Source organism: Petaurus breviceps, unplaced genomic scaffold (genome assembly GCF_028583685.1).
Source record: "Petaurus breviceps papuanus isolate PSGF00001 unplaced genomic scaffold, PetGlider_PUasm1.0 38, whole genome shotgun sequence".
NCBI classification, from domain to species: domain Eukaryota; kingdom Metazoa; phylum Chordata; class Mammalia; order Diprotodontia; family Petauridae; genus Petaurus; species Petaurus breviceps.
This window is the reverse complement of record NW_027186304.1, coordinates 96,016,537-96,042,442: the sequence shown is the minus strand read 5'-3', so window position 1 is coordinate 96,042,442 and position 25,906 is coordinate 96,016,537. Positions and strand designations below refer to the sequence as shown.

General features: G+C 38.4%; 2 long non-coding RNA genes across 4 annotated transcripts in view; one reads left to right on the top strand and one right to left on the bottom strand.

Annotated features, from left to right (window-relative positions):
* The window catches only part of LOC138170195 (uncharacterized), a 64,388-nt gene that overhangs the window by 17,951 nt on the left and 20,531 nt on the right, over positions 1-25,906 (bottom strand). The window lies entirely within an intron of this gene.
* LOC138170690 (uncharacterized) lies at positions 4,905-24,692 on the top strand. 2 transcript variants are annotated; one of them, XR_011170719.1, is made up of 5 exons: positions 4,905-5,128; positions 5,754-5,776; positions 5,871-5,958; positions 15,841-16,123; positions 23,500-24,692. It is a non-coding gene; the product is annotated as an uncharacterized lncRNA (long non-coding RNA). The 2 variants fall into 2 exon arrangements; XR_011170718.1 differs by lacking the exon at positions 5,754-5,776.

Below are 25,906 nucleotides of genomic sequence, written 5' to 3'. Positions count from 1 at the left end.
CTATCTATCTATCTATCTATCTATCTATCTATCTATCTATCTATCTAATGATCTAACTGTCCCTGTCTATATACCAATCTACCTTCCCTGATAGATTGTAAGCTCTTTGAGGGTATGGATTTTTTCATTTTTGTTTTTGCACCCTCAGAGCATAGCACAATGCCTGATTCGTATTAGGAGTCTGATAAATAAATATTTGTCATTTCATTGATTAATAAGAATTATGGTGAGGAAAGAGTTGTATATATCTGAATGTTAATGTTAATTGTTATTACCACACTTGAAATTTCGAAGGTTAAAGATAGAACTGAGAAGTGGCCTCCATATTTATGAAAAAGGGAGCTCCATCAATTTGATCAATTCAAACCTCTTTTTTTTCCAATTTTTTCCCATAATTTATTTATTTATTTTTAGTTTTCAACATTCATTTCCACAAGATTTTGAGTTCCAGATTTTCTCTCCATCTCTCCCCTACCCCCCACCTCAAGATGGAAAGATACTGATTACTCCTTCCCCCAGTTTGCCCTCTCATATATCCTCCCCTATCCCTTCCCTTCCCCACTTCCAATTTACTTTCTTGTAGGGCAAGATGGATTTCTATACTCCATTGCCTGTATATCTTATTTCCCGGTTGTATGTAACAACAATTTTTTTAACATTTGTTTTTAAAACTTTGAGTTCCAGATTCTCTCCCTTCTTCCCTCCTCACCCACCCCCACTGAGAAGACAAGCAATTCAATATAGGGTATACAGGTGTAGTTATGAAAACATTTCAAACTTCTCTTAAATAGTCTTCTCCAGAGGGGAGTGAGTTAATAAAGGTTTCCTAAATAAAAATACTGTGTAATCAGTGGATCTTCACTATACCTTGAAAGCTTGGCATGAATTCCTATATGAAAATGGAAACATCAACATGGACACATTTGATAAGTCCTAATTCTTGCCAAAATCTGATGTAATTTCCTTTGTGGTTATGGATCTTTGATTCAACAGCTTGATTTTCTTCTTACTTTTTTTTTCCCCCAAATGAAACCTGGCTCATTGCCACAGAGGAGGGACTTTCTCAGAACAAGAATATGGGCTTGATTCCCATGAACAATTATTCCCTTTAAAAAGTTGTTTACTGCTGCCCTTCTAGCCCATCAGAATTCTCCAACGGCTAAGTAACTAACCAAGGCTATGTGAATCAAGGGGCAGAACTGCTAATGGCTTTGCAGTCACTGGCATGCGTTCAGAAGCATGAACCAAGAGGATGGACTGATGGAGCATGGACTCTTGTTCTAGCACAGAGAGTACTTGTGACTACCCCAACTTTTCTTATCCTGCTACAGCCCGCTATAACTAGGCGGAAAGGGTGGTCTAGGCTTTGTTTCTGTGTGGGTGGGTGAAGTAGTGCTTCCTTCCTGGAGTGGTTCTGGAGAATATTATCTCCATGACTCCCATCTACTGGCTTCCACCCTCCCCATCCACACACATTGCATTGAGGGTGGAAAATGAGAAGCTAGATCTGGGAGAGTGTGAAGGACCAGAGTCACAGGCCAATGGAGGACAAATAAGGAGATAGGATAGGTCATCTCTTCCAGAGTTACTATACCCATAGTCTGGTCTGTCTGCTGCCATACACCATCCTCTTCACCCCTGTTGCTACTGTTCAACTTGTTGTAGGTGAAAAAATTCTTAATTATGCCTCTGAACCCTGCCCAAGCTGTACTAATCAGACTAATTCCAGCCCTAAGCTCATTTATTCCCAGAAGTCAGCTACTCCAGAGTTAGATGAAAGGCAGCTAAAGCAGGTACTTAGCCTAGTGACAGAAATGAAATAAATAAAGGTAATAGGAAAATGCAATGGAGGGAGGGAGGGAGAACTGTTTCCCCTCCCTGGATCTGAATTGAGTAGAATAGACCCAGGAAGAGTGGTCTAAGACAATTTATATTATCATTATGATGGAATCCTAATAAAGCTGCCCACAGCCCCAGTATTCTAATTTCATTATAGGCCTGGCCCCACTGAACAGCAGGCCCACTGCAGCTACCTAGCTTCCCCGCCAACGTCCTAATTTCTTCATATATGCCTCACTGCTCACTAGAACAACAGGTGTGTCCTTGAACTCTTAGTTCCCACAGAAACATCAGGAGTGTCCATGTGATGGGAACCCAGCTACTGCCTCTACCTGGTCACTTCCCCCACACCCACTCCCACAGAAACAGGTGCGTTCTTGTATTCAATCACAATCATATCATCCATCTAGGCCAAGACAGGACCACAATACCTAACTATTTATTTTAACCAGACAGGACCACAATAGCTAGCCAGTTGGAGGGCAGAATGACCAGAATGTTTAACCACCGAGCCATAGATGGGACCCTCCCTCCATTACCTAATCCCTTAACAAACTCCTCCTGCCTTTTTATTTTATTTATTTATTTATTTTTAAAGCAATTGGGGTTAAGTAACTTGCTCAAGGTTACACGGCCAGTTATTTCTGGGTGTGGTGCTGAGTGTCTGAGCCCGAGATTCGATCTCCAGGTCGTCCCAACACTGGAGCCGGTACTCTTACTCGCTGAGCCACCTGGCCGCCCCTCCTCCTGCCTTTTTAATATTAATGACATTCCTCTATTTTATGTATGTAATTGCATCAATACCTTATAAAAACCTATCTTGCTTTCTCTAAAGTTGCTGGTTCCTCTTGGAACTTAGCCCTCTTCATGAGAGACATCAATCTCAATAAATGCCTATACTTGGATTACAGGTGATCTGAAATCTTTGAGACGATTCCACCACAACACATCATGAAATCGTAGCAGTTTTTTGGGTGGGCAGAGCCCTCACCATAACAGCTTTTGGCGTCCCTACGTCTTTTGGGTGGTCTTTTTGTGGACACAGTTTTGGGTGTCCCTGTGTCTAAACTGCAACAATTACACACACCTTTGTTGAGCTCCATTGGTTGCTTGAGCTGTGCTCAGAGAGTGTCACAGTGAGCAGGACAAACAATAAGGAATTGTGTGGCCTTCTCAGCTGAGAATATTTTCAGCTACATATTCTTCCAGAGTGGCCCAAGCTGGTTTTGTGTATTATTCTCAATGGGCCTGTGTGAGCAGTTTGACTGACTATCGGATATGAATGAAGGCTAAAGTCTTAAAATGGGCCCTTAAGTCTAGGGATGACAGAGAATGGTGTCATCCTTTACAAAAGGAATGATCTAGAATCTACAAATGTAGTTTTGGATTACCTTCTACAGGAAATCCTCCCTAAAAGAATGATTCAACATGAACTTGCTGTTGAAACTAAGTACTTCTCTGTGTATCATCAGGAAGCAGTAAATACAAAATATAAGTGATTAAAATAATCTATCAATATGGAAATCTTAACTCTTCCCACACTTTCTCCATTCCTAGGCTGGCTTGCTCACCCCAAGCGCTGCCACTCTCTCGGGTCAGGATGGTGTCTCCAGAAGTTGGAGGAATGCTCAACTACAATTCACCTTCAGGGCCCTAGGGGTAACACTAGAGTGGGCAAATTCAGAGGAGAGATTTCGAAGAGGAGGAGCATGGTATAGACTTTCCCCTAAAAGAGGCCACCGACATTTAGACCTGGAGGTCTTCAGGGAGGCCTAGCACCTCTAGTGTGGGGGCTTGCTGAGCCCTTTTCAGGGCTGCTCATCCACCTGTGGTATTCACCTTCTCTCAACTCTCACCTGTGGTTCCAAAAAACTGCGCCACACCCCAGTAAAACCATCTTGGTAGAAAGACTTGACCAGGTTTAGGGTAATCAATGGACCTCAAACCCGTAAGTTACGATAAGCTAGGAAGGTGTCTGTACCCAAGCATGTGAAGACTTCCTCCGGCAGAAAGGCTGGAAAAAAACAATTTGTTCCAATGGCCATGAAGGTCGCTGAAGCAGACATGTGGAATGCTCAGAGCTGGTTCAGTCATCCAAGAAGCCATCTGCTATATATCCCAGGCTATCACCAGCCATCTTGACTTTTGTTTTATCACTGAACTTCAGTGACTCTGGTATGCCAATCTGCCTCACTTAAATTTAATTCACACACAAGTGAAGATATCACCCCGTGATGTCATTAGTCCTTTTTGAAAACAAAGGACAAACAATGACAAGTATAGCTTCTTAGCCCCTACTGGTGGGCCTTCCATATATATAAAATCAGTCACAATGACACAATTGACTCTTAAATATGAAACATTTACTAAATGAGAAGACAAATTTTAAAAATTATCATAACATTTACTGAAGAGAAGGAAAAAGCAGCAATAATGAAAATATAACAGTCCATCCTGAAAGTCTCCCACCAGTGTATACAGTGTCTGTAGGGGGGAGTGGAGGCATTATAAGTATAGAACTAAGTAAGGTACATGACTAAGCAAACCCAAGGCAACTCATGACTCTAGACCATAGGTCTAAATGTTGGTGGTCTCTTTCAGGGGAAAGTCTGTACCTGTGCTTCTCTTCTAAATCTCTCCACTCTACTGTTGGATAAAACTATGTCTGCTGCTTTTGGGTCACTGAAGCAATTTTTAAGCTCTCTCATTGAGCAGCAGCATTATGCTCTTTCAGGGATACAGCAGCCCTAAGCCTGGGATCATCAACTTTCCATGTCTGCTCCCTTGGCTGGGCTCTGAAGCAGGGTTAAGCTATTTCAGTGACAAGCAATTCCCTTAAACTGGAAAACTGAAAAGCTCCTCAGCTAAGCCCTCTGAACTCTAAGGAATTTTTCCTTCTCAAGCCAGAAAAGTCAGTAGAGGGCAATGTGGTCAAACCCCTCAGGGGTTTCTCCTCTCTGACGTTGTAGATGGTGCCAGCAGGCATTTACCCCACCCAGTTCAGCAGCAGGATGATTATGCTTCCTCCAATAAGCTTCCAGAAGCTACCAAGGCTCCACAAATACCTGCAGAGATAGCAATCTGTGCTTAGCTCCTGTCAGCTTCTATATTCTGGAAGCAGATTTCTCTTAGCAGTTCCTCCTGTAAGCTTTTCTGTGTGTTCTTATGCTAGCTTCTCAAGCTTTTGTTCTGATTTCCTCTCTCCACAGCTCTTCATCTAGTTATCTCTGGCTTCTCATTCTTAAAATCAAGACCTCTCCTTATGAGGAGGGCTCCATCTCCAACTCAGGTAAACTCAAAGTCTGTAATTCTTTCAGGTAAAATACATAGTCCCCAGATAGGTCTGTGATTTATAGTTTTGTATCTGTATCTTTGAAAATTCTGAAAACAGTCATAGGTAAATGAACTGATGGAGAACCATTCCCATTTCAACCATTTGCATCTTCAGTCGGTAATTATGGTTTTGACCTGCTTTCAGATAAGTTCTCTCTCCTTCTCTCTCTCTCTCTTTCCCCTCCCTCTCTCTCTCTCTGTTTTTGTACCTCACTGAATTACAGACGGTAAAATTCCCAGAAATTGAGATTGAGCCCACTCACACGGCTAGTACCTGTTAATTGTCTGAGGTTGGATTTGAACTCAGGTCCTCTTGACTCCTGGGCCTGTGCTCTATTCACTGTGCCACCTAGCCACCCCCAGAAAAGTTCTTGGTACTTTCATAAGGTGGTTTTGTCTTAGATCCTCAAAACTATCTCAAGCTACTTGTCTCACATGTTACAGTCCCCAACTTTATAAATGCAAGGAGAGGGATGTTTGTCTTTAAGTTGTCTCGAAAAAGGAGAATAAGTAGTCATGAGTCTCCCTTCTCTGGTTTCTGGGTGACTGGCCAATGTTACATATTCTGTTTTGTCTCCTAGGAATATCAAGGCAGTGGAAAAGGGTACGTCTAGCTATCTTAACTTCACAATCATGTGCTTAAGATGCAAAACTCTTGCTTTTTATTCAGCTTCTAATCTAAATTTATTTTTTCCTAGGAGATACTCTATTAAGATGAGACTACAAAAACCACAAGTATTCCAGAATATTTGGCTTTCCTCATTGTAAATTAACAAATTATTTCAGGTTAGTTTTTGTTGCATTGCTATTTGCCAATTTCTAATGAGTTTGGTCATTCATTAGGACATGGTAATTCTTAGTGTGAATCAACAAAAATCAAGATTCTAAACTTGTAGACCTAAGGACCCTGTAGTCTATCCTTCGTCTTCAAAGAGACTAATGATATCACAGGAGTGATATCTCTACTTGTGCATGAATTGAATTTGAGGCCTCACTCTCTTCCAGAGTCATTGAAGTCCAGTGACAGGTCAAAAGTCAAGATGACCAGAGATGGCCCTGGATGACTTTGTAGTCTTCAGTGTCTGACCAAGCTCTAAGAACTCCACAGAGTCTTCTTCAGCCTCCGTCATGGCGTATTGCTCTCATGTTCCCATTCTACTAGGAGTAGTTTTGATATGCTTGGGGTATCCCAAGATATCCCTCAACTCACCAATGGGTTTGAGACCTGTTGTTTACCAGGGTGTGTCTGCTGTGTCTGCTATAGCTTCTTAGAGCTACAGGTGAGTGTAGGGTGGTAGGTAGATACCAAAGGTAGATGAGCAGCCCCGAAAAGGTCTCAGCAATCTTTCATACCAGAGGTGCTAGTCTTCCTTGAATACTCTATACACTCCCTTAGGACCATAGCCCTTAGGAAAAGGAATTTTATCTGTGAGATATCAATCTGTCAGCCAGATGCCTTTCCATCTCTGGAATATGTTCCTTGTTAGTTGATGATGGAAAATTATGACAATATGCATAATTCAACAGAAGCTGATATCATCATTTGAAAGGTAGTTTGTAACCTTCTTAGTAAATATTTGAGGATTCTCTTTTTTTTTTTAAATTGCATTACGATATAGGTACAAAATATCTCTTCAGGCCTTGATTTCCTCACTTATGAAATGGGAAGACTGGACTCAATGACTTCTAAGAGCCCTTTAAGTTCTACTTCTATGATCTGATTCTATAATATAAACCATTAGACAAATGAAAGCTTTTTTTATTCATGATTTATAGCCTACTTGTTTCCAAAACGATTTGAACCAATACAAAAATATTTTTGATCTACAGTTTTGTATTCAAGATAGAAAAATTCTTAATGTGTAAATCCTGAAGGAGCCTCTATTTAAAATTTATGATTCTTACAATATAAACAGATGCAATTAATAGATGCTTTGATAGCTCAGTGGTTTATGCTCTCACTAATTCAAGAGGGGGTTACTTTTGCCATTCAGTCGATCAGTCAATAAACATTTATTAAACACGTAGTATATGCCAGCATTAAGGGTACAAACAAACCAGCAAAAAGGAACACAATTCTTGTCCTCAAGGAGCTTAAAATCTAATGAGAGAAGACAACACACAAAAGGAAGCTGAAAAGAGGGAGGAAGAGAAGGTACCAAGCACAGGGACATGATGGAGAAGTCCAAAGGAGTGCAGCCAGATGGGAAATAAAGAGAAGATTGGCTTGGATACCTTCCTTAAATAGAGTCGTTTTGTTTTGTTTGCTTTTTGGAGGGCAATTGGGGTTAAGTGACTTGCCCAAGGTCACACGGTTAGTAAATATTAAGTGTCTGAGGCCGGATCTGAACTCAGGTCCTCCTGACTCCAGGGCTGGTGCTCTATTCATTGTACCACCTAGCTTCCCCTAAATAGAGGTTTGAAGGGAGGCTAGGTGTCGAAGTGAGTAGAGCACCATCCCTGGAGTCAGGAGGACCTGAGTTCAGATCTGGCCTCAGACACTTAATACTTACTAACCGTGTGACCTTGGGCAAGTCACTTAACCCCAATTGCCCTGCCTTCCCCTCTCCAAAAAAAAGCAATAAATAAATAGAGGTTTGGGGAGGAGTTCTCTGCTCCACCTGGGACAGGAATGTGAAAATCACAATGCATTCACATATACATTAAACTTGTATATATCCTCCTACAGAGGAGATCCATCTAACCTCCTAAAGGATTCCTCTAGATTTTTTTGGCATTGCACCAATATCAACAGAGCAGCAGTAATCAGAATGTGAATCCCTAGAGGCCCCTGAGACCATTTTCAGGATCTACAAGATCAAATCTATTTTCATAATAATACTAAGACATTTTAATTTCTAATATTTAATTTCTAAATATTTTAATTTCTAATATATCGATAGATATAACACACATAAACAAAAACTCTTTGGGGTCCTCAATGATTTTTAAGAGTGTAAAGTGTAAACTTTTTGAGACCAAAAAGTTTGAGAACCATTGCAATAGAGCATACAGGGTAATGCCATTCATCTTGGTGACATTCTTTATACCTGGTTTTCTTTCTCATTTGTTTTAGTTGTGTCCAACTCTTCATTTGGTATTTTCTTGGCGAAGATACTGGAGTAATTTGCTATTTCTTTCTCCAGATAATTTTGCAGATGAGGAAATTGAGGTAAACAGGGTGAAGGGACCTGCCCAGCGTCACATAACTGTCTGAGACCAGATTTGAACTCAAGTTCTCTAGTCTCTATGCCCAGCACCTTTTTTGCCACCTCCCTCTATTTCTCTGGCACAGTTCTTCATTGCTATTTTACAGCCTACTCATGATGACCATATATCCCTCTTTGTTGTCCTTTAAGGAACCTGCAACATTAATTCTTTAGAGGCTGAAAGAATACATTTTTTAAAAAGATGACTCTTGTTTCAGGGAGAAGCACTAGCTGACTTTCTATTTTATCCTTCGTTATGTGTCCTTTACCTTGAACCCATACAAGTGCCTCTCTTACAATGAGAGGAATAAAATTATAATACCATTAAGATTTCTGCAGAAAGGGATATTGACAGTCACAGGAGGAGATGTAGACCCAAATTACAGTCCTCAATTAAATCAACCCATCAATGAAAATTTAATAAGCTATTATTATGTATGAGACACTGTCCTAGGCACTAGAGTAATGAAAGCAAAATTGAAATAATCTCTAAATTTAGGAAGTTTATTCTTATTGGGACAGGCAATATGTACATTTCTAAGCGTATACAAAGTAACTGCAAGGCTTTCTGAGGAGGAAGGCACCTGTGGTTGTGGGAATCAGGAAATGATTTTTTTAGAAGGTAACATTTAAGTTAAGTTTTGAAAGGAACTGGGAATTCAAAAAGGTGAAGGTGAAGGCGTGTACTCCAGTTAAGGGATGGCCCATGCCAAATGTATCCATCCATTCCATCCTAAAGAAGCCTCTGTAAGCACATAATAAGTCCTTAATGCATATTTTTGGAACTTAAAATGCTTGCTGAATTAACTGTACATCTGTCGTGGAAGAAATAAACTGCACGTATACTGTGACTATTAAAAGGACATGGAGAATAGTTTAGATAACTTCCCAGTTAAGATTGTATCTCTGTTAGAGATAAAGTTAATGTGGCTCAGGGCCACCAAAAACATGGGTCCAATGCCGTAGGGAAAAGGGATTGCAAAGAGTCAAGAGAGGAAATGTTACATAATTTTCCCACAAAATAGGGAGGTATTTTCAGGTTTGCTCGCTTATTTATTTTCTAACAATAGATACTTATCCTAGTTCCTTTAAGATAGGCAGTTCAAAAAGTGTAAGATTTGTTCATGTAGATTACAAGTCTCCCAATCTTTAGAACAAAATTTTGCTTATCAATCTTGCCACACTTATAATAAATGTTTTTTAAATGTACATTTCTGATTGAGAATGGTTAAAATTTTCTCACTGAATCCACATTCTGTCCTCTCATGTAATTCTTGATTTCTTCCTAGAAACCATCCTCTTATTTTGATTTTTATTATCAATTTTCAAATTCAGAGACTGCAAGTCTTCTGTTTTTCTTCTAAAAATAGGTAGAGAAATGGTCTCATTGTATGTCCTGGTCCTGGCCCCCAAAGTCAGGAAGAAGTAAAGGAGATTATTTAACGTAGAAGGAAGTTGACCAATGTCACTTCACTTTTAGGTACTTGAACATGAGGTGAATGCAAAGAAGTTTGTATTTGATTCTAGAAGCAACAGAGAATCATCAAAGGTTCTCAAACAAGGAAGTAGTCAGACTTATGCTTTAGAAAGACTTTTTTGGCAGCTGTAGAAGTTATTTTGGAGAGGGGAGAGGCTAGAAGCTTGGAGTCCAATAGGGAGGCTGTTGAGATTCTCCAGAAGGGTGATGATGAAGGCCTCAATTAAGGTGGTGGCCGTATGAGGCAAAGAGAAGGGAACAGATGCAAACCAATTGGATATGGAAGTTAATGAAAGGGAAGAGTCAAAGGTGATACAAACCCGAAAAATTAAAACAGTTGTGTTGACCTCAACAGAAACAGAGAAGCTTGGGGCCTCTGTTTTGGGCCTACTGAATTTGTGATATCCATGAGACATCTGCCTGAAAATGTCAGAAGCCAGCTGGCAATTCATGACTAAAATTCCAGAAAGAGACACGGGCTGAATATATAGAACTGGTGTTATATGCATAGAACTAGTGTTATATGCATGAAGAAGTAATTGAACCCATGAGAATTTTTGAAGTCACTAAAGGAGAGAATGTAGAGATAGAAGGCCCAAAATAGAGCCTTAGGGCACACTCAGTTAGGGGTGGGGACATGGAGTCTTCAGCAAAATAGACCTCAGAGATTAAATAGCAAACTTTCCTTGCTCTTATCTTCTCCACCACCAATTCCAATTCACTTCCTTCTTAGCATTACAACTATCTTCTGATATCAAAGCAGGCAACTAAAGGCAACAGTTTTTCAGCTTTCATTAATGTTCCCTGAACAGTGCATAATATAACTCCCATGCCATATCATGTGTTGCCTACAGCTCTGGAGTCAGCATTTGTGAATGTGCTGATCCATTATTAGATACTAATCTACTACTTTGCTGTGTAAAAGAAAATCGCAATCAATTCAATGCTATCTCATGAGAGCTGCCCACATTAAAAAAGCTTTTTGTTTCAATTTCAGGTCCACAATAGGCTACTTCACAAGTTAGCTGGGGTAGGCAGTGGCACACCAATTGAATTCCCATCCATTTGGGGCTTGGTTTGGCTTATAATCAATATGAAATCAGACATCACTTGCTTTCTAGATTGCTCTCCTGCCCACTCCCCACCCCCCACCCTCCAGCCCAGAATGACCTTTCCTGACTCTGTGTGTTTATAACAATATACTATTCGACTCTTATCTATTGCCTTTTATATTTTCTACACATATGCAGATATATATGGGCAGCGAGGGGGTGCAGTCGATAGAGTGCTGGGCCTGGAGTAAGAAAGAATCATTTTCATGAATTCAAATCTGCCCTCAGAAACTTAGCAGTTGTGTGACTCTGGGTGATTCTCTTAACTCTGTTTGCCTTAGTTTCCTCTTTTGTAAAATGAGCTGGAGAAGGAAATGACAAATAACTACAGTATCTTTGCCAAGAGTTTTTTCTTTTTCATTGCAGGAGCAAAAGTAGAAGAGAGAAAATAAAAATAGCTAACATTTATTTAGTGCTTTAAAGTTTGCAAAGCACATTACAAACACATTTCATTTCATCTTTATAACAACCCTGGGAGCTAAGTGCTATTGTTATCATCATTTTACAGATGGGAAAACTGAGGCAAACAGAGATCAAAGGACTTGCGGAGGTTCACAAAACTAGTAATTACATAATGTCACATTCGAACTCAGGTCTTCCTGATCTGAGGACTTATCCACTGTACCACTCAGCTGACTATCAGGAATGTAGAACCCCAGAAAAATCAGTCTTTGTTAATAGGAAAAAAGACTTTAATTGAAAATAAAACAAAGATGATGGGGAAAATCCATTCTCCACTCCCTTTCCCCCTCAAAGACACTTAATCCATCTGAACTTAAGTTTTCTAATCTATAAAACAAGGATAATAGCATCTGTACTACCTACATCTCAGTATTGCTTTGAAGCTCAAATGACATAAAGTACATAAAGCTCTTTGTGATCTCTAAAGCTCTATGTAAATACTATTATTATTACATGTCTTATCTGAAGAACTATGTTACAAGCTTCATTAGGGCAAGGACCTCATCTCATACCTCTTTGTCCTCCACACAACTTGTAGCATGATGACTTGCATATAATAAAATATCAAATATTTGATAGACTGATAGTTCCTTTCCTTACACTTATCTCTATTTCCCCACCTGGACCCATGTGTACAATGCTTTTACCCTATAAAGACTACAGATGCTAGTGTGTCATTATTAATGCTTATTGAGAGTGCTCTGTGTCTTTTACTCACAATGCGCATCGGCTAATTGAGTAGCACTCGTTTAATAACAGCTAACATTTATATAGAGCCTCCTATGGGATAGTCATTTATAAATATTATATTATTTGATCCTCACAACAGCTCTGAGATGTAGGTGCTAGTCTTCTCCCCATTTAACTGATGAAGCAAACAGAGATTAAGTGACTTGTCTACAGGCACATAGTAAGTGTCTGAGGCCAGATTTGAGCTCTGATCTTCCTGATTTGAGGACAAGTGCTCTATCAACTGTGCCACCTATCCACTCCTCCCTCTACATCCCCAAATATATTTGATATGAGGCAAAATGAAGAGGTAGGACATGTTTTCCTTCTGCTTTTTATTTCTCTCCTTTTTCCTTTTTTTCAACACCTCTTCCCTCAGTCCAGTTGCCCACTACTCCCCTGTTGTTTCTGTCTTTTTTTGCCATCGTTCATTTGTTTGCCATCATCAATTTGTTTAAGACAATGAACTATCCTTCTTTTTATAGACATTTCAGTGGTCTGGGCCTGGTATCAGGAAGATGTGAATTTAATTTTGGCTTTATATTCTTACTAGTTTTAATAAATACTTGTTTCCTTCTTCCCTTTCTTTGATATTTTCAAATATGACTCTTGTAAAAGAATCCCTTACCTAAAGAAATGAATTCTAATGGTTGACTTTCACACATAAAATTGAAAAGTTTTTTTGGGGGGGAGAGAGGCTATAAAGGAGCACCTCTTTCAATGTCCTTCAAGTTATGCTACATAGATATCTTAAAACCTACTCCTTATGTATAAATTCTGCAAAACTTAGCATGCTGAGTGACTCCTGGCTATAAAGATTAAACCTAGTCTACCAGTCCCTCCCTGGGTAATTTTTGGAAAGACCTCTAGCTCCTTCTTCTCCTTTTTCAATCTATGGTCTAAATAAAGACCAAAAAAGAAACCTATGGTCTAATACATAGCAATTGACAATTCATAGGAGCATAGCATTTTAGAAGGCCCTCATATATAATCAGCTCCAAACCACTTATGGTATTCATGGAAACCTGAGTCCCAGAGAAGTGAAATAACTTAACCATTGCCAGCCAAACAGTAAGTGACTGAGACAAGATTTGAACTGAGGTCTTCTAAATGCAAATCTAGTGTTTTCTCCACCAGAACCTAGTTTTGCTAAAAACTAATCTTAAAGTCAGAACAGAGTAAACTGTCCCTCTTTGCTCCAAGTACAGTGAGAAGAAAATTGAAGACTGACCAGTGTGTGCTGTGTTCTAGGTTATGCAAGGAGCACTTAACTTGCAGACAGTCTTTGCAATGGATTTCCCACTTAGAAAAAGTACTCATGCCACCTACAGTCACCAAAATCTGGGTCAGGGATCTGGGACTAAGGTTAAAAGGAAGATTATTCTGTCATCTTCAGTCTCAGGCTAATGTTCGCTTCTGGTTCAGTTAATCTACATTTTTTTCTGTTTTCTTAACACTTAAGCTCCCTCATCATACTTTAAGGCAATTGAAATTTACTGGTCTTTTTTAACTATGAGAAGAAAATGTGCTCTTATAATGCTGCCATTTCAATTGAAATAGCAATAATTGCAGTGGTTCGGGTGGATGGTAGGGTAGGGTAGAGAGTGCTTAGAACCAGCCACTGTCTGGTTTCTTATAGGAAAGATATGATTCATGACCAGGAAAGTCAATGATTTAGATTGTTTATGACTACTATGAGTTTTTCTTGCTTTCTTTATTTCATCTTGATAAAATAAAGATTGTCCTGTATCCAATATATGTTTTTACCTTGAATGCTTGCACTCTTACCTACATCTGTGGGAACCTAAACAGAAACTATATTCTTAACTTCCCAGAAAACAAAACAAAAACAAAAACAGCAAACCAAATGTTGAGTGAGAGTAATCCATACTAAAGTATTATGGTATGGGGGATGCCCTCCCCCAAGATTGAATTTCATTATCATAATCCTAGAGCTGGAGTTCTGGACCATAAATTACACTTTTATAACCCTGCAATATAATCACATGTAATTAGGAACAAAACAATAATTAAAAAAAAAAAAACCTCCACCTCTCATTGCTTCCTTTTCCCAGGAAGAAGATTTTGAAATAATTACATCATAAACTTGTATATTCTGTGGCCATTAACTCTTTATTACACCACATCTCAGTTCAATGGTTAATTGTTCAGTCATTGTTTTCATTCATGAGCAGGTGTTAACATGGGCCACATTTAATGTAACCAATCAAAGACAATGCCTTTATGTTTATTGTAGGCTCTCTGACTAAAGCCTACCCATTATTTATAAGCAAAGCTCTTGACAAACACATCATGCCTGGGAATCAGCTTAGAGCTCCATGAGCTGAATTGTCATTAAGTGTTCAGAGTGAATGTAAATAGCAATTGTTTCTGTTTTGACCAGAAACCCTGAGGGTCTTCATTTTCCAGATTTATCTTTTCTTTTAACTAGGTAAAAGAAGCCATTTTTGGCCTCATTTCGGACATTGCCTTAATCACTGAATGGGTGTTGCCTCAAACAAACTAAGACCTGGGAAAAACCTTACCTTAAAAAAGCCAAGGTCTCCCACTACATCCAGGGCCATCTCCAATCATCCTGATTTATATCTTATCACTGGACCCAGATGGTTCCGGAGGAGAGAATGAGGCTGGTAACTTTTTACAGCCCTCTCTCACTTAAATCCAAATCACTTGCAAGTCATGACATCACCTTCCTGATGTCACAGTCCTCTTTGAGAATAAAGGATAAATAACACCAACCTAGAGATCTGTGCTGCAAATCAAATAGCTATGGAGATTGCTAAGGAATGGAAAGCTAAGGATGGGTGAGAAATCTTGCCTCAGTGACAATGAGTGTCATTTATCATTCATTCATCTTCACATGTGCCCTTTGACTTGCCTTCCCCTCTCCAAAAAGCAAAAAAGAAGAGAAAAGAAAAGAAAAGAAAAACTAGAGTCAAACTCTTCCTTCTAACATTTAATAGTTATGTGACCCTGGGCAAATGTCTTTTCAGCCTTGGTTTCCTCATCTGTAAAATGGGGATAATGACAGAACCTAATTCATAAGGATGTTACAAGGATCTATTGAGAAAATATGAAAGAAATTTTCTGAATAGATGTTAGTATTATTGTGTTGTTGTTGTGTAACAAGACACATTGACAAGGTGTTTAATTCCTTAGCCTCAGGTAACTTTCTGACACATTAAACCCTAGATGGGTTGTGATCTACACTGATGAAGGAAATTCCCAGATGAAGCAACTCTATCTACCAATGCAAGCAAATACCTTCTCAGTAATGTACTCCTAGACAGTTGCTTAGGAAAATGAGAAGTAAGTGACTTACCCAGAGTACCTAGTCAATATGGGTCAAAGGTGAGATATTAATCCAAGTATTCCTGATTCTGAGGACCTATTCTATCTTCTATGCCATACTGGAATGAGGTATTTAAATAATACTTTAATAATTACTTTGGTCCCCAGATTATGGATGAATGAGCTAAACAGTTTTACATCACAACCCTGCCCTGTCCACCTCTACCTTTTTTTTTTTAGTAGGAGCCAAAAGGATTCCCAGTCCAACTTTTTATTTTATAAATGAAAGAAATAAAATCAGAGAAGTGATGATTCCTACCTAAGATTACATGATTAGTAATAAGAACCCATCTTTGTTCATGCCCAGATCACTCGAGAAGGAGGCACCCATGTGGGAAGTATCAGGGACCTGTTTCTGGGAGAAAACATCCTGCATTCACCTATTACATGAGATGGAGCAAATCTTTTCCCACTGCTTTCATGGTCAGACGAGATTATGACTTTAGAACTATCTGACTTGGTCTCAGTCTGTCTTTTCAGCTGCACCCAGGGAGTGGAAATCCTTTCATCCGCAACAGGTTAATTGGCTTGCCCAGCTTCACACAGGCAGTAATCAGTGATGGAAATTGAACCCATCTCCTCTCAATTCAGTAAGTATTCTTTCCACTAAACCTTGATTCCTCCCTTTTTATTTCTTCTTATCATTTTTCTCACTTGAAAGAAAAATTCATCGGGGTGGCCAGGGAGCACAGCGAGTAAGAGCACCGGCTCCAGTGTTGAGAAGACCTGGAGATCGAATCCTGGGCTCAGACACTTAGCACCCACCCAGAAACACCTGGCCATGTAACCTTGAGCAAGTTACTTAATCCCAATTGCTTAGGGGCAGCCAGGTGGCTCAGTGAGTAAGAGCACCGGCTCCAGTGTCGGGATGACCTGGATCAAATCTGGGCTCAGATACTCAGCACCACACCCAGAAATAACTGGCTGTGTAACCTTGAGCAAGTTACTTAACCCCAATTGCTTTAAAAAAAAAAGAAAGAAAGAAAGAAAAATTCATAGTTAAAAAACGAAAACATGTAACTACCAATTTGAGTTGAAAAACATTTCAGGTAAAAAAGCATTTACTGGTGGGGAATCTATGTGGGGATTCACACCAAAGTCACCCAGGACTTCCAGGTGTGACCACAATAGAAAAGTAGACTTTTCTGCAACACTTCTTTATTTCCATGGTTTAGAAATGGCTCAGCCCTTGGTCAACTCCTGTGTCTTCTCCTGGTGACTATTAATGAGGACACTGAGAGGAGAGCTACCCATAGATGCTTGGGTTCTTCTCTCTTTTTCTGTTCAGTCAGGCCTCCTCCCAGCATATCTAATGAAGTTGGCAAAACATCCTAGCCAGTATGCCCACTTAGTTCCTCTTCAAGAAACCCAGACACTGAATCTCCTGTCATAAGTTCAGCTCCAATTCACCCTAACACTGAGCTTTCTTGGCCAATGAAATCAAATGTTCACATAAAAAGGACTCAGAAAGTTTGCTTCCTTTTGTCCTTTGATTCAAAAAGAAATAAATAAGGAATAGCAGAAAGTTGGGAGTGGGGCAAACTGGGAATAAATTTGGGTTTCCAAACAAAAAAAAAAAAAACAAATCAAAAGCAACAAGAGTCCCAGAGAAGTGTTCTTGAATGAAAAATGTATAAACATTTTGTGCTACATCTCTACTTCATAATAATAATAATAAAGCAAAAGAAAGCTGTAATTTATTTTAAAATCAGTGATTATGGGAACTAGTCAATGGTAACTCGGGCACTGCTAGTTGGTGTCCTAGAAAAAGAGGATTTTCTTTTTAGAAACTTTAATAGGCATTAACTTTGTCTATTAATTGCCAAGATTCCTTCCCTACCCACCTACCCAATTCCATTCATCTCACACACACGCACACACACACACTCACTTATGGATTTATTTTTAAACAAGGATCGCTTATCTAAAATTTGTTTTTCTGTTTTAATTTTTACTCTTTTACATCACTTTGATTGGGAGAAAGTCTTTCTGCCTCTGTAGACATGCAGTTAGACAACTTTGAATTTCCAGTTTCAGCTGCTTGTTGAGGAGCTTAGAAGTAGGAACTAATAATAATAATAACAATTATAAAAATACATATATAAAAATTAATATAGCACTTTCAAGTTTGCAAAGTTCTTTATATCTATATCTATATATTGTTTCATTTAATCCTTACAAAAGTCCCATAAGGTTTTGTAGTTATTATTGGTTCCATTGTACAGATGAGAAAACTGAGGCTCAAAGAGTTTAAGTGATTTGCTCAAGAGGATCTTGTAGCTAGTAAATGTGTGAATTGGAATTAGAGGTCAGGTCTCCTTATTCCAATTTCCAGAACTCTAGTTGCTATCATTTGGGAATTGCCACTCCCTAACTAAATTCTTACTATCTGCCTTAATAACTGGTCCAGAGACCATGCCCTGGATGAATGAACTCTTTCTGCTCAGGTTCAGGTCTCCCTTGCTGCAGGCCTTGCTCTTCTGATAGCTGAGTGCCTCACATGGTAATCCTAGCTGTCCTTTACTTTACTACATGGCTGTTTTTTCATCAGTTTTCATCCCACAAGGATGAGTTTCCAATTCAAGAACCATAATCAAATCAGTACTGACACTGCTACTAGCAAGGGTGTGTCAACAATCGACTCCTCTATGGCTCCACTCATCATTTGTAACTCTCTGAACCAAAACATCCTTCTTTGTACCCCACTTATAAATACCCATTAGCATGTATCCGTCAATCAAAAAACTTTATTAAGCACCTACCATGTGCCAGGAAGGAGGCAGCTAGGTGACTCAGTGGGTGTGTGTATGTGTCTTAATGGGCTGCTAGGTGGTACAGTGGAGAGGATGCCAGGCCTAGAGTCAGGAAGACTCAACTTCTTGAGTTCAAATGTGACCTCAGACACTTATTAGCTATGTGACCTTGGGCAAGTCATATAACCTCTGTTTCCCTTACTCCACTGGAGAAGGAAATGGCAAACCAATCCCATATCTTTCCCGAGAAAAAACCATGGACAGGATAGTTCATGGGTTCATGCACAGTCTGACACAATTGAATGACAACAACAATGTGCACAATATAAAGAGTAAAAAAATTCCAACTTGCAAGTAGATTACATTCTAATGAGGTAATCCACTAGCACTTATAAAATATACAGCATACATACAAATAAGTACATGAAAATCAAGGTAGTTTAGAAGGAACGGCACAGTCAATCGGAGGGATCAGGAGGAGAGGCTTCATGAAAAAGATGATCCTTTCAGCTGCCTCTTAGAGGATGCAGATGACTTTCCAGATCAAAGGTAAAACATGGGAGACAATGCAAAGGCTCACAGAGAAGAAATGGGGTGTTGTGAGTGAGAAATAGATGGAAGACCAATGGGTCTAGATCAGAATGAGGGAAGAAAAGACAGATTGAGGACAGTTGTGTAGGGCTTTAAAAGCTAAAAAGAAGGGTTTGTTGTTATTGTCATTAATTTTAGAGGCAAAGGGAAATTGGAGAAATAGAGAAGCTATAAGATCAAGTCTTCACTTTAGGAAAATTACTTTGGTAGCAGTGTTTAGGATGGATCATGGTGTTTAGATACTCAAGGCAGGAAAACAAATTAGGAGTCTGTAACAATATTGTAGGCAAAGGATAATGGGAGCCTGAAGTAAATGTAAGCTCCTTGAGGGCAGGAACTGTTTTCTCTTTTGTATTTACTTCCCTGGCAATTAGCAAAATGCCTAATAATTGCACGTTGTAAATCCTTAATAAGTACTTTTTTCTTTCATTCGTTTACTTCCCAAATTTTAGATTCAGTCATTTTCAAAGCCCAGACTATGTTCTCCATACCTTCCAATCATCTTAAACACAGTATAGTCTAGAGAAAAGACCAGTGAACCAGAAAATCTGCTTTCTAACTCCATGATCACTTTGCTGGATGTTCTTAACAAGCCACTAAGCTGATATAATTATATCAGGCTTTTACTGAAATTCAAGGAAAGTAATGAAACCTGCCTATGTCTGCATGAATAATGCTAGTGAACTGTATTTTAATATGATTGCTTTTAACCCTGCAGAGGGAAGGAAGAACATATTAACTCACCTTGTGGCCTCAGAGAATTGCAATGCCATCTAAGGAGTAGCATATGTCATCTTCCTATGGTTGATTATCTTAGGCTTTAATTGAAACATGGTGTTACTCTTATTTTCTCAAATAAACTGAGGTAAAATGTAGTTAATAAATAACTTCTCATCCAGATGCAAGAAGAGGAAATAAAAAAACAAACTGTAGCCCATTATTCTTAGATAGGAAACTACCTGTCATAGACATAGCTAGAATTCAAACACACTAACTTCAAGAGTCACGTTATGGTGGCTGGATTCTGTACGATTCCAAGTGTAAGGATAAAAATAACTGATATTGTCCCAGGGGAGTGGGGTTAGAAGGTGAGGATGACATGGGCAGTGACTTGTTTCTTAAATTTTTCCTTTTCAGACACCATCTAGGTCAAGTGGCGTCAGTTTTTTGTGTGTGTGTCTGTGTTACAGACCTTTGGCAGTCTGGTGGAGCCTCAGAATAATGTGCCATAAAATAAAATATGTAAGATTATAAAGAAAAGCAATTATATTGAAATACAGTTAAACAAATACACATAGATGTGTGTGTGTGTCTGTGTGTGTGTGTGTGTGTGTGTGTGTGTGTGCAGCCAGGTACTGCAGTAGATAGGGTGCTGAGCCTGGAGTCAGGAAAACTCATATTCCTAAGTTCAAATCCAACCTCAGATACTTACTAGCTGTGTGATCCTGGACAAGTCACTTAATCCTGTATTTCTTAGTTGCCTTATGTGTAAAATGACATGGAGAAGAAAATGGCAAACAATTTCCACATTCCAAATGGGGTCACAAAGAGTCAGAGAACTGAAACTACTGAAGATACTACCTCCCTCTTTAGGAACATTATACTTTAAAAAAATTACAGTCTAATTTTTTGGATGCTATATAACATTCTCTAGTCATATTAAATTTGCAGTCCACTTACCACTCTAGTTTTGTTTTATTGTTGTTGCTGTAGTTTTTTTTTTTTACAGGACCTGTTGTATACTTAGGGGCAGGAGATAAATTGGTCCTAAGATTTCACTGGTAGGAACTCCTAGATGAGGAAATCCTCTCCACAGATGTAGAGAGGTATCTTCTCAGCAAATTATAATCTTAAAGAACTGCCAATAGCACTTACAGGTTAAGTAACAAATCTCTGGAGAGAGAGATTGGGTGAAGCAAAAAGATAAGAACTAAGATAATTTTTTTTTTTTTGCTTTTTGGAGGGCAATTGGGGTTAAGTAACTTGCCCAAGGTTACACAGCTAGTTTTTTTGTGTGGGTGTTAAGTGTCTGAGGCCAGAACCAAACTCGGGTCCTCCTGACTCCGGGGCCGGAGTTTTACTCACTTCACCATCTAGCCGCCCCAATTTTTTTTTATTAGATATTGAATTTAACTCTTATGAACAATCATTAGAAAGACAATTGAAGAAATTAGCTGACATAATGAAATAGATGAATGATAACACTGCATTTCCAGAATTGAAGAGAAGACAGCAATAGTGGTAATGGTTAAAAGTGACTCTGGCTGTGATTTTTCTCATAGTTGATTTATCATAAATATTTAGTTCATTGTTTTATTGTTTGTTGTACTATGAAAAACAAATAAAAATAATGAGAGGACTTGGATAAGAGCTACACAGCATATGTGAGAATGAATGGATTCAATTTGCATTGCTGAAGGGAACACTTAGATTGATGAGATCACGGATTTATTTGAATGTTTGAGTACACTGTTAATAAATTATATATCAACGATTGATATTTATTTAAGCCTAGGTTATTGGGGGATTTAAAAGAGAAAAAAAGGTAAGCAAAAACTTATGGGAAAAGAAATTTCTCCTGTTTAATAAATATGACTTAATAAACTGGCATGGGGGCTCAGAGAGAATTGATTAATTAATGAAAGATGTAATTTTAGTAATTAATGAGGAAATATCAGAATATATCCTTTGATCGCCTTAAAACTAGAATGGGATTATACAAGGTAATCAGGCAAAGACCAGACTAAGGGCTGGGACTTTGGTGTGGTTGTTGATTAGGGCACAGACCCCAACCCCACACAGATTACATGTAAAGGCCATTGACTCTAAACTGTAATACTCTGCCATTTACAAGGCACTACTATAGATACTTTGTAGACAAAGAAAATATGAAATAGTTCTTGCCTTTGAGGGACTTATATTCAGCAAGGTGTTGGTATATATGAATAGACTATGCATTTGAACAAGTAAATACTCAGTAATTATAAGAAGGAGAAAACAATAATATTTCAAGAGATCAGAGAAAGTCTTATAAAGGACATGGCACGAGCTCTGCTTTGAAAGCAGCTAGAGAAGATGAAGATGTTAGGGGAAGTACATTTTAGACATGGAAAACCCCCATGTTCTGCATAAAGGCAGAAGAATTAAAGAAGTATAAAAATAAGGGTACAATAAGTGGACTTATTGTGAATGAGAAAATAATTAGTAGGCTAGTCTGATGAAAGCAGGGAATGCATAGAACAGTTAATATGGCATAAGACTGAAAAAGTAGCTGGAGTATTTTACATGCTAAACTGAAGATTTTGCATTTAATCTAGTGGCTCTAAAGAGTCACTGAATATTTGAGTGTGAGAATATGATTTTGGCAACTTTGTAAAGAATGGATAAAGAGGGGAGATAGGAGAAACAGAGAAGATAATTAGGAGGCCTTTGCAATAGTAAAAGAGAGATGATGAAGCCTTGCACTACAGTTGTAGTTGTGTGAATGGAGAGGAGACAGATGAAAGAGATATTGTGGTGGTAGAATCAATAAGACTTGTGAACTTATTCAGTATGGGGGTGTAGAGAGAGGGAAGAGTGGAGGATGATATTGAGGTTGGGAGCCTAGCCAGAAGGGTGGTGGTATCCTCAGTGGAAACAGAAAAATTTGAAGGAAGGAAAGACTTGGAGTAAAAAACATAATGACTTCCATTTTGGACAAGTGCTGAAGGTTTTTTACATTCAAATGCTTAAAGTTGTAGAGGAAAACTAGAATGCATATTCTTTAAGGTCACTCTCAGGTGAAAAATTATAATATGGGGTGGCTAGGTGGTTCAGTGAATAAAGCACCAGTCCTGTTCAGGAGTCAGAAGGACCTGAGTTCAAATCGGCCTCAGCCTCTTAACACTTACTAGACATGTGACCTTGGGCAAGAAAGAAAGAAAGAAAAAAAAATTATAATACAATGTTCTAAAGAGCCAGTGAAAATTGATTATGTTTTTGAACTTTAATATTTCAATGGACTCATGATCTCACCTTTGTCAGTACTCCCTTCAGTGGTGCAGATTGCAACCTATTCAAAACGGCCTTGTAAGATTTTGTCTGAGTCCTTCTGTAAGTCTTCAGTAGAGGACCCAGTTAATGTGCTGGAAGATTTACTTCCTATGTTTTTTTATTCCCTGGGTACCAATGCAATATTTGGGCTTTCTATCTACCTGCCTCTTTTATAATCATGCCTTTCTTGGGTGTTTTTTTTCCCTCTCTACTCCCAAACTTTCCTGTTTCTGTTGGAGTTATCACTATCTTTATATTCTGGATGGAACTATCTGTTAGGTTGTATTACTGGAGTGCCTAATATCTTAATTCAGTTCAGTTCAATTATACACACATTTATTAAACACCCTACTATATAAGCCATTGTGAGCATACAAAACAAAACAAAAAACAACCCAAAATGGTTCTTGTCCTCAATGAATTTAAATTCTACTGGGCATGAGTTGGTGAAGCATCTAACTTGTACACAACTAATTAAATAAATGAAAAGTAAATACAAAATAATTTCAAGAACTTTAGAATGCTAATAACTAATTTTTGAGTGGTATAGGAGAGGAACTTTGAAAAAATGATCTTTCTTTTCCTTACAGGTTTCTCTGGCATATGGCTTCATGATTTTCTGAAGAAATCAGGTTCTTCTCCCACCCTCACCCAAGAATAAAAATCCAGCTGGCACATACGACTATTATATAGAACATAAAATTTTATAGATCTCCATATTTTAAAGGTCCTTTAAAGTCATTAACCCTGTATTCCACATAATATTTCTGCCCATTTTATTGCCCTTTTGTAAGCTAGGAAACTGACACCAAAAGGTCAAATGGTTTCCACAAGTCACCCAATGAATCAGTAGTTGGAATTCAGACACAGGGTCATATTGCCTTCAGCCGTATAATCCATCATTGTTCTATTGCTGCTGTATACAGTAGCTTCTTCATGACCATTTATTTGTATTTTTGCCTGGTACAATCTTCTCTTGCTCCCTTATGCCTTTCTAGATGGACAACACAAAGAACAGAGTCATTGAGCACCCCTCCCGCTCCTGCCCGAGTGCAAAGGCCTGGGATAAAAGCTCCAGAATGATGCTTTGGACAGAACTGTATGCTCAGGAAGCTCCATCTTGCTATAAGTCAGAAATAGTGCCGCTATACACAATTTAAGTGTCAAACAATTTAATTTTTTTTAGTGACATCAGTTAATTCCAATCACCAACTTCAAAGTATCCCCCAAAGTTAAGATCTCCTTTACCTTATACTACTCAAAGGATTCCCAGAGTTGAGTTGGGGTGGGGTAAGAGTACTTTCCCTCCACTCTTCCACATACACACACAGACATAGGGCTGTGTGTGAACCAACCATCCTTGTCTAAAAGGAAGGTGTGGTGTAACTGAGGCAAGAAAGAACAGGTTTATTATCCCTCTTGCTTAAGACTGCACAAAGAATGGGCTGGCTGTTGCAATGACTCTCCTAAAGGCTGAAGGCAAGAATGCTGATGAAAGACGTGGGTTCGTGTAGGTGAACATGGATTCCTCTGAGAGTTTACATGGAAAAGTGAAAAGAAGGTCAGGCTTAAAGCTAGGGAGGGCTTAGGTTTGGATCCTATGGCTGATATTTGCTAGCTGTGTGACCCTGGACAAGCAACTAAGCACTCTTAGCCTCAGTTTCCTTATCTTTAAAATGGGGATAATAATAAATTCAATACCCTCTTCTCAGGGTTATTGTGAAATTAAAAATAAAATAGTGTAATGAAATACTTAATAAAACTCAAGTCCTCTGTAAATGCAACCTGTACCAAACAGTTCTTCCAAGTTCTAAAAATGAGTGACTGTCACACAATAGAAATGTGCTTGTCTCGTTTTTTTTTTTCAGTTTCCTATGCCCTTTCAATCCTTTAGGATGTGTTTAAAACTTTAAGGGACACTACAAAATTAGTAGTTAAATTAACTGACACCTATGTTAAATAGTGTCCCTAATTAAATAAAAACAAGTTTGGTTTTTTCAAATTATGTTTGGGGGCAGCCTTTCTGAGTTGGAGCAAAACAGAGTTTTCTTTAAACCTGGTTTTCCAATATATCAATCAAGGATAGATTCATCTGTCTAAATCTACCCTAGCTTTTTGTAAAGGTTGGCAAACTCTGGCCCACAAGCCAAATTTGACTCACAACCTGTACCCATCCCTCTCCAAGAATGATTTTTATATTTTTACATTGAAATATTTTACATTTAAATTTACATTTAATTGTTTAAAACATTTACATTTAATTAAGTTTATTAATTATTCTTAGCTCATTGTTCATACAAAATCAGGTGGCAGGCTATATTTTGCCTGGGGGATCATAGTTTGCTTACTCCTATAGTATAGAATACAGTACTAGCTATATTCCAAATAAATTTATATTTATATAAATTAATCTGGTATCTATCTTACTTTATTTGGCTACTTACAGAAAATAATGAAGTGTGCAAGCATTATTATGGCTTATCCATCAATACTAAGCCTAAGCTACTGCTTTCTCTCTGTTGATGCTGTGCATGTCTTGTTTGTACATTTCTCTTTACATATCCCCCCATTAGTAGGGAAGGTCTCTGAGGGCAGGGCTGGGTTTTTTGGTTGGGGGAGGACTTTTTTGGTCTTTTTTTGTATCATTAGCACTTAGTACAATGCCTGGCAGATAGTAATCAATTAATAAATGCTAGTTGATTGAGTATCAAAATTTCATGACTAGGAGATATAGCTCAATGAAATTTTTTTTAATCATGGTGATATAATAAAAATGCAATATCATCAGTATAAATATTAAGAGATGTTTTACTCTCAAATATAATTGTTAAAATTTGATTATTGTACCTTGTAATGTTCTAAACCAGGATGAAACAACTAATGTTTAAGGAAATGTTGCAGATGTAATTTAGGCACTTAAAATGTAATCTGCTAAATCTTGCTCTGACATCTCATCATGGCACAGATGTAACGCTGTCAGCAGAGTGTAAACTCTGC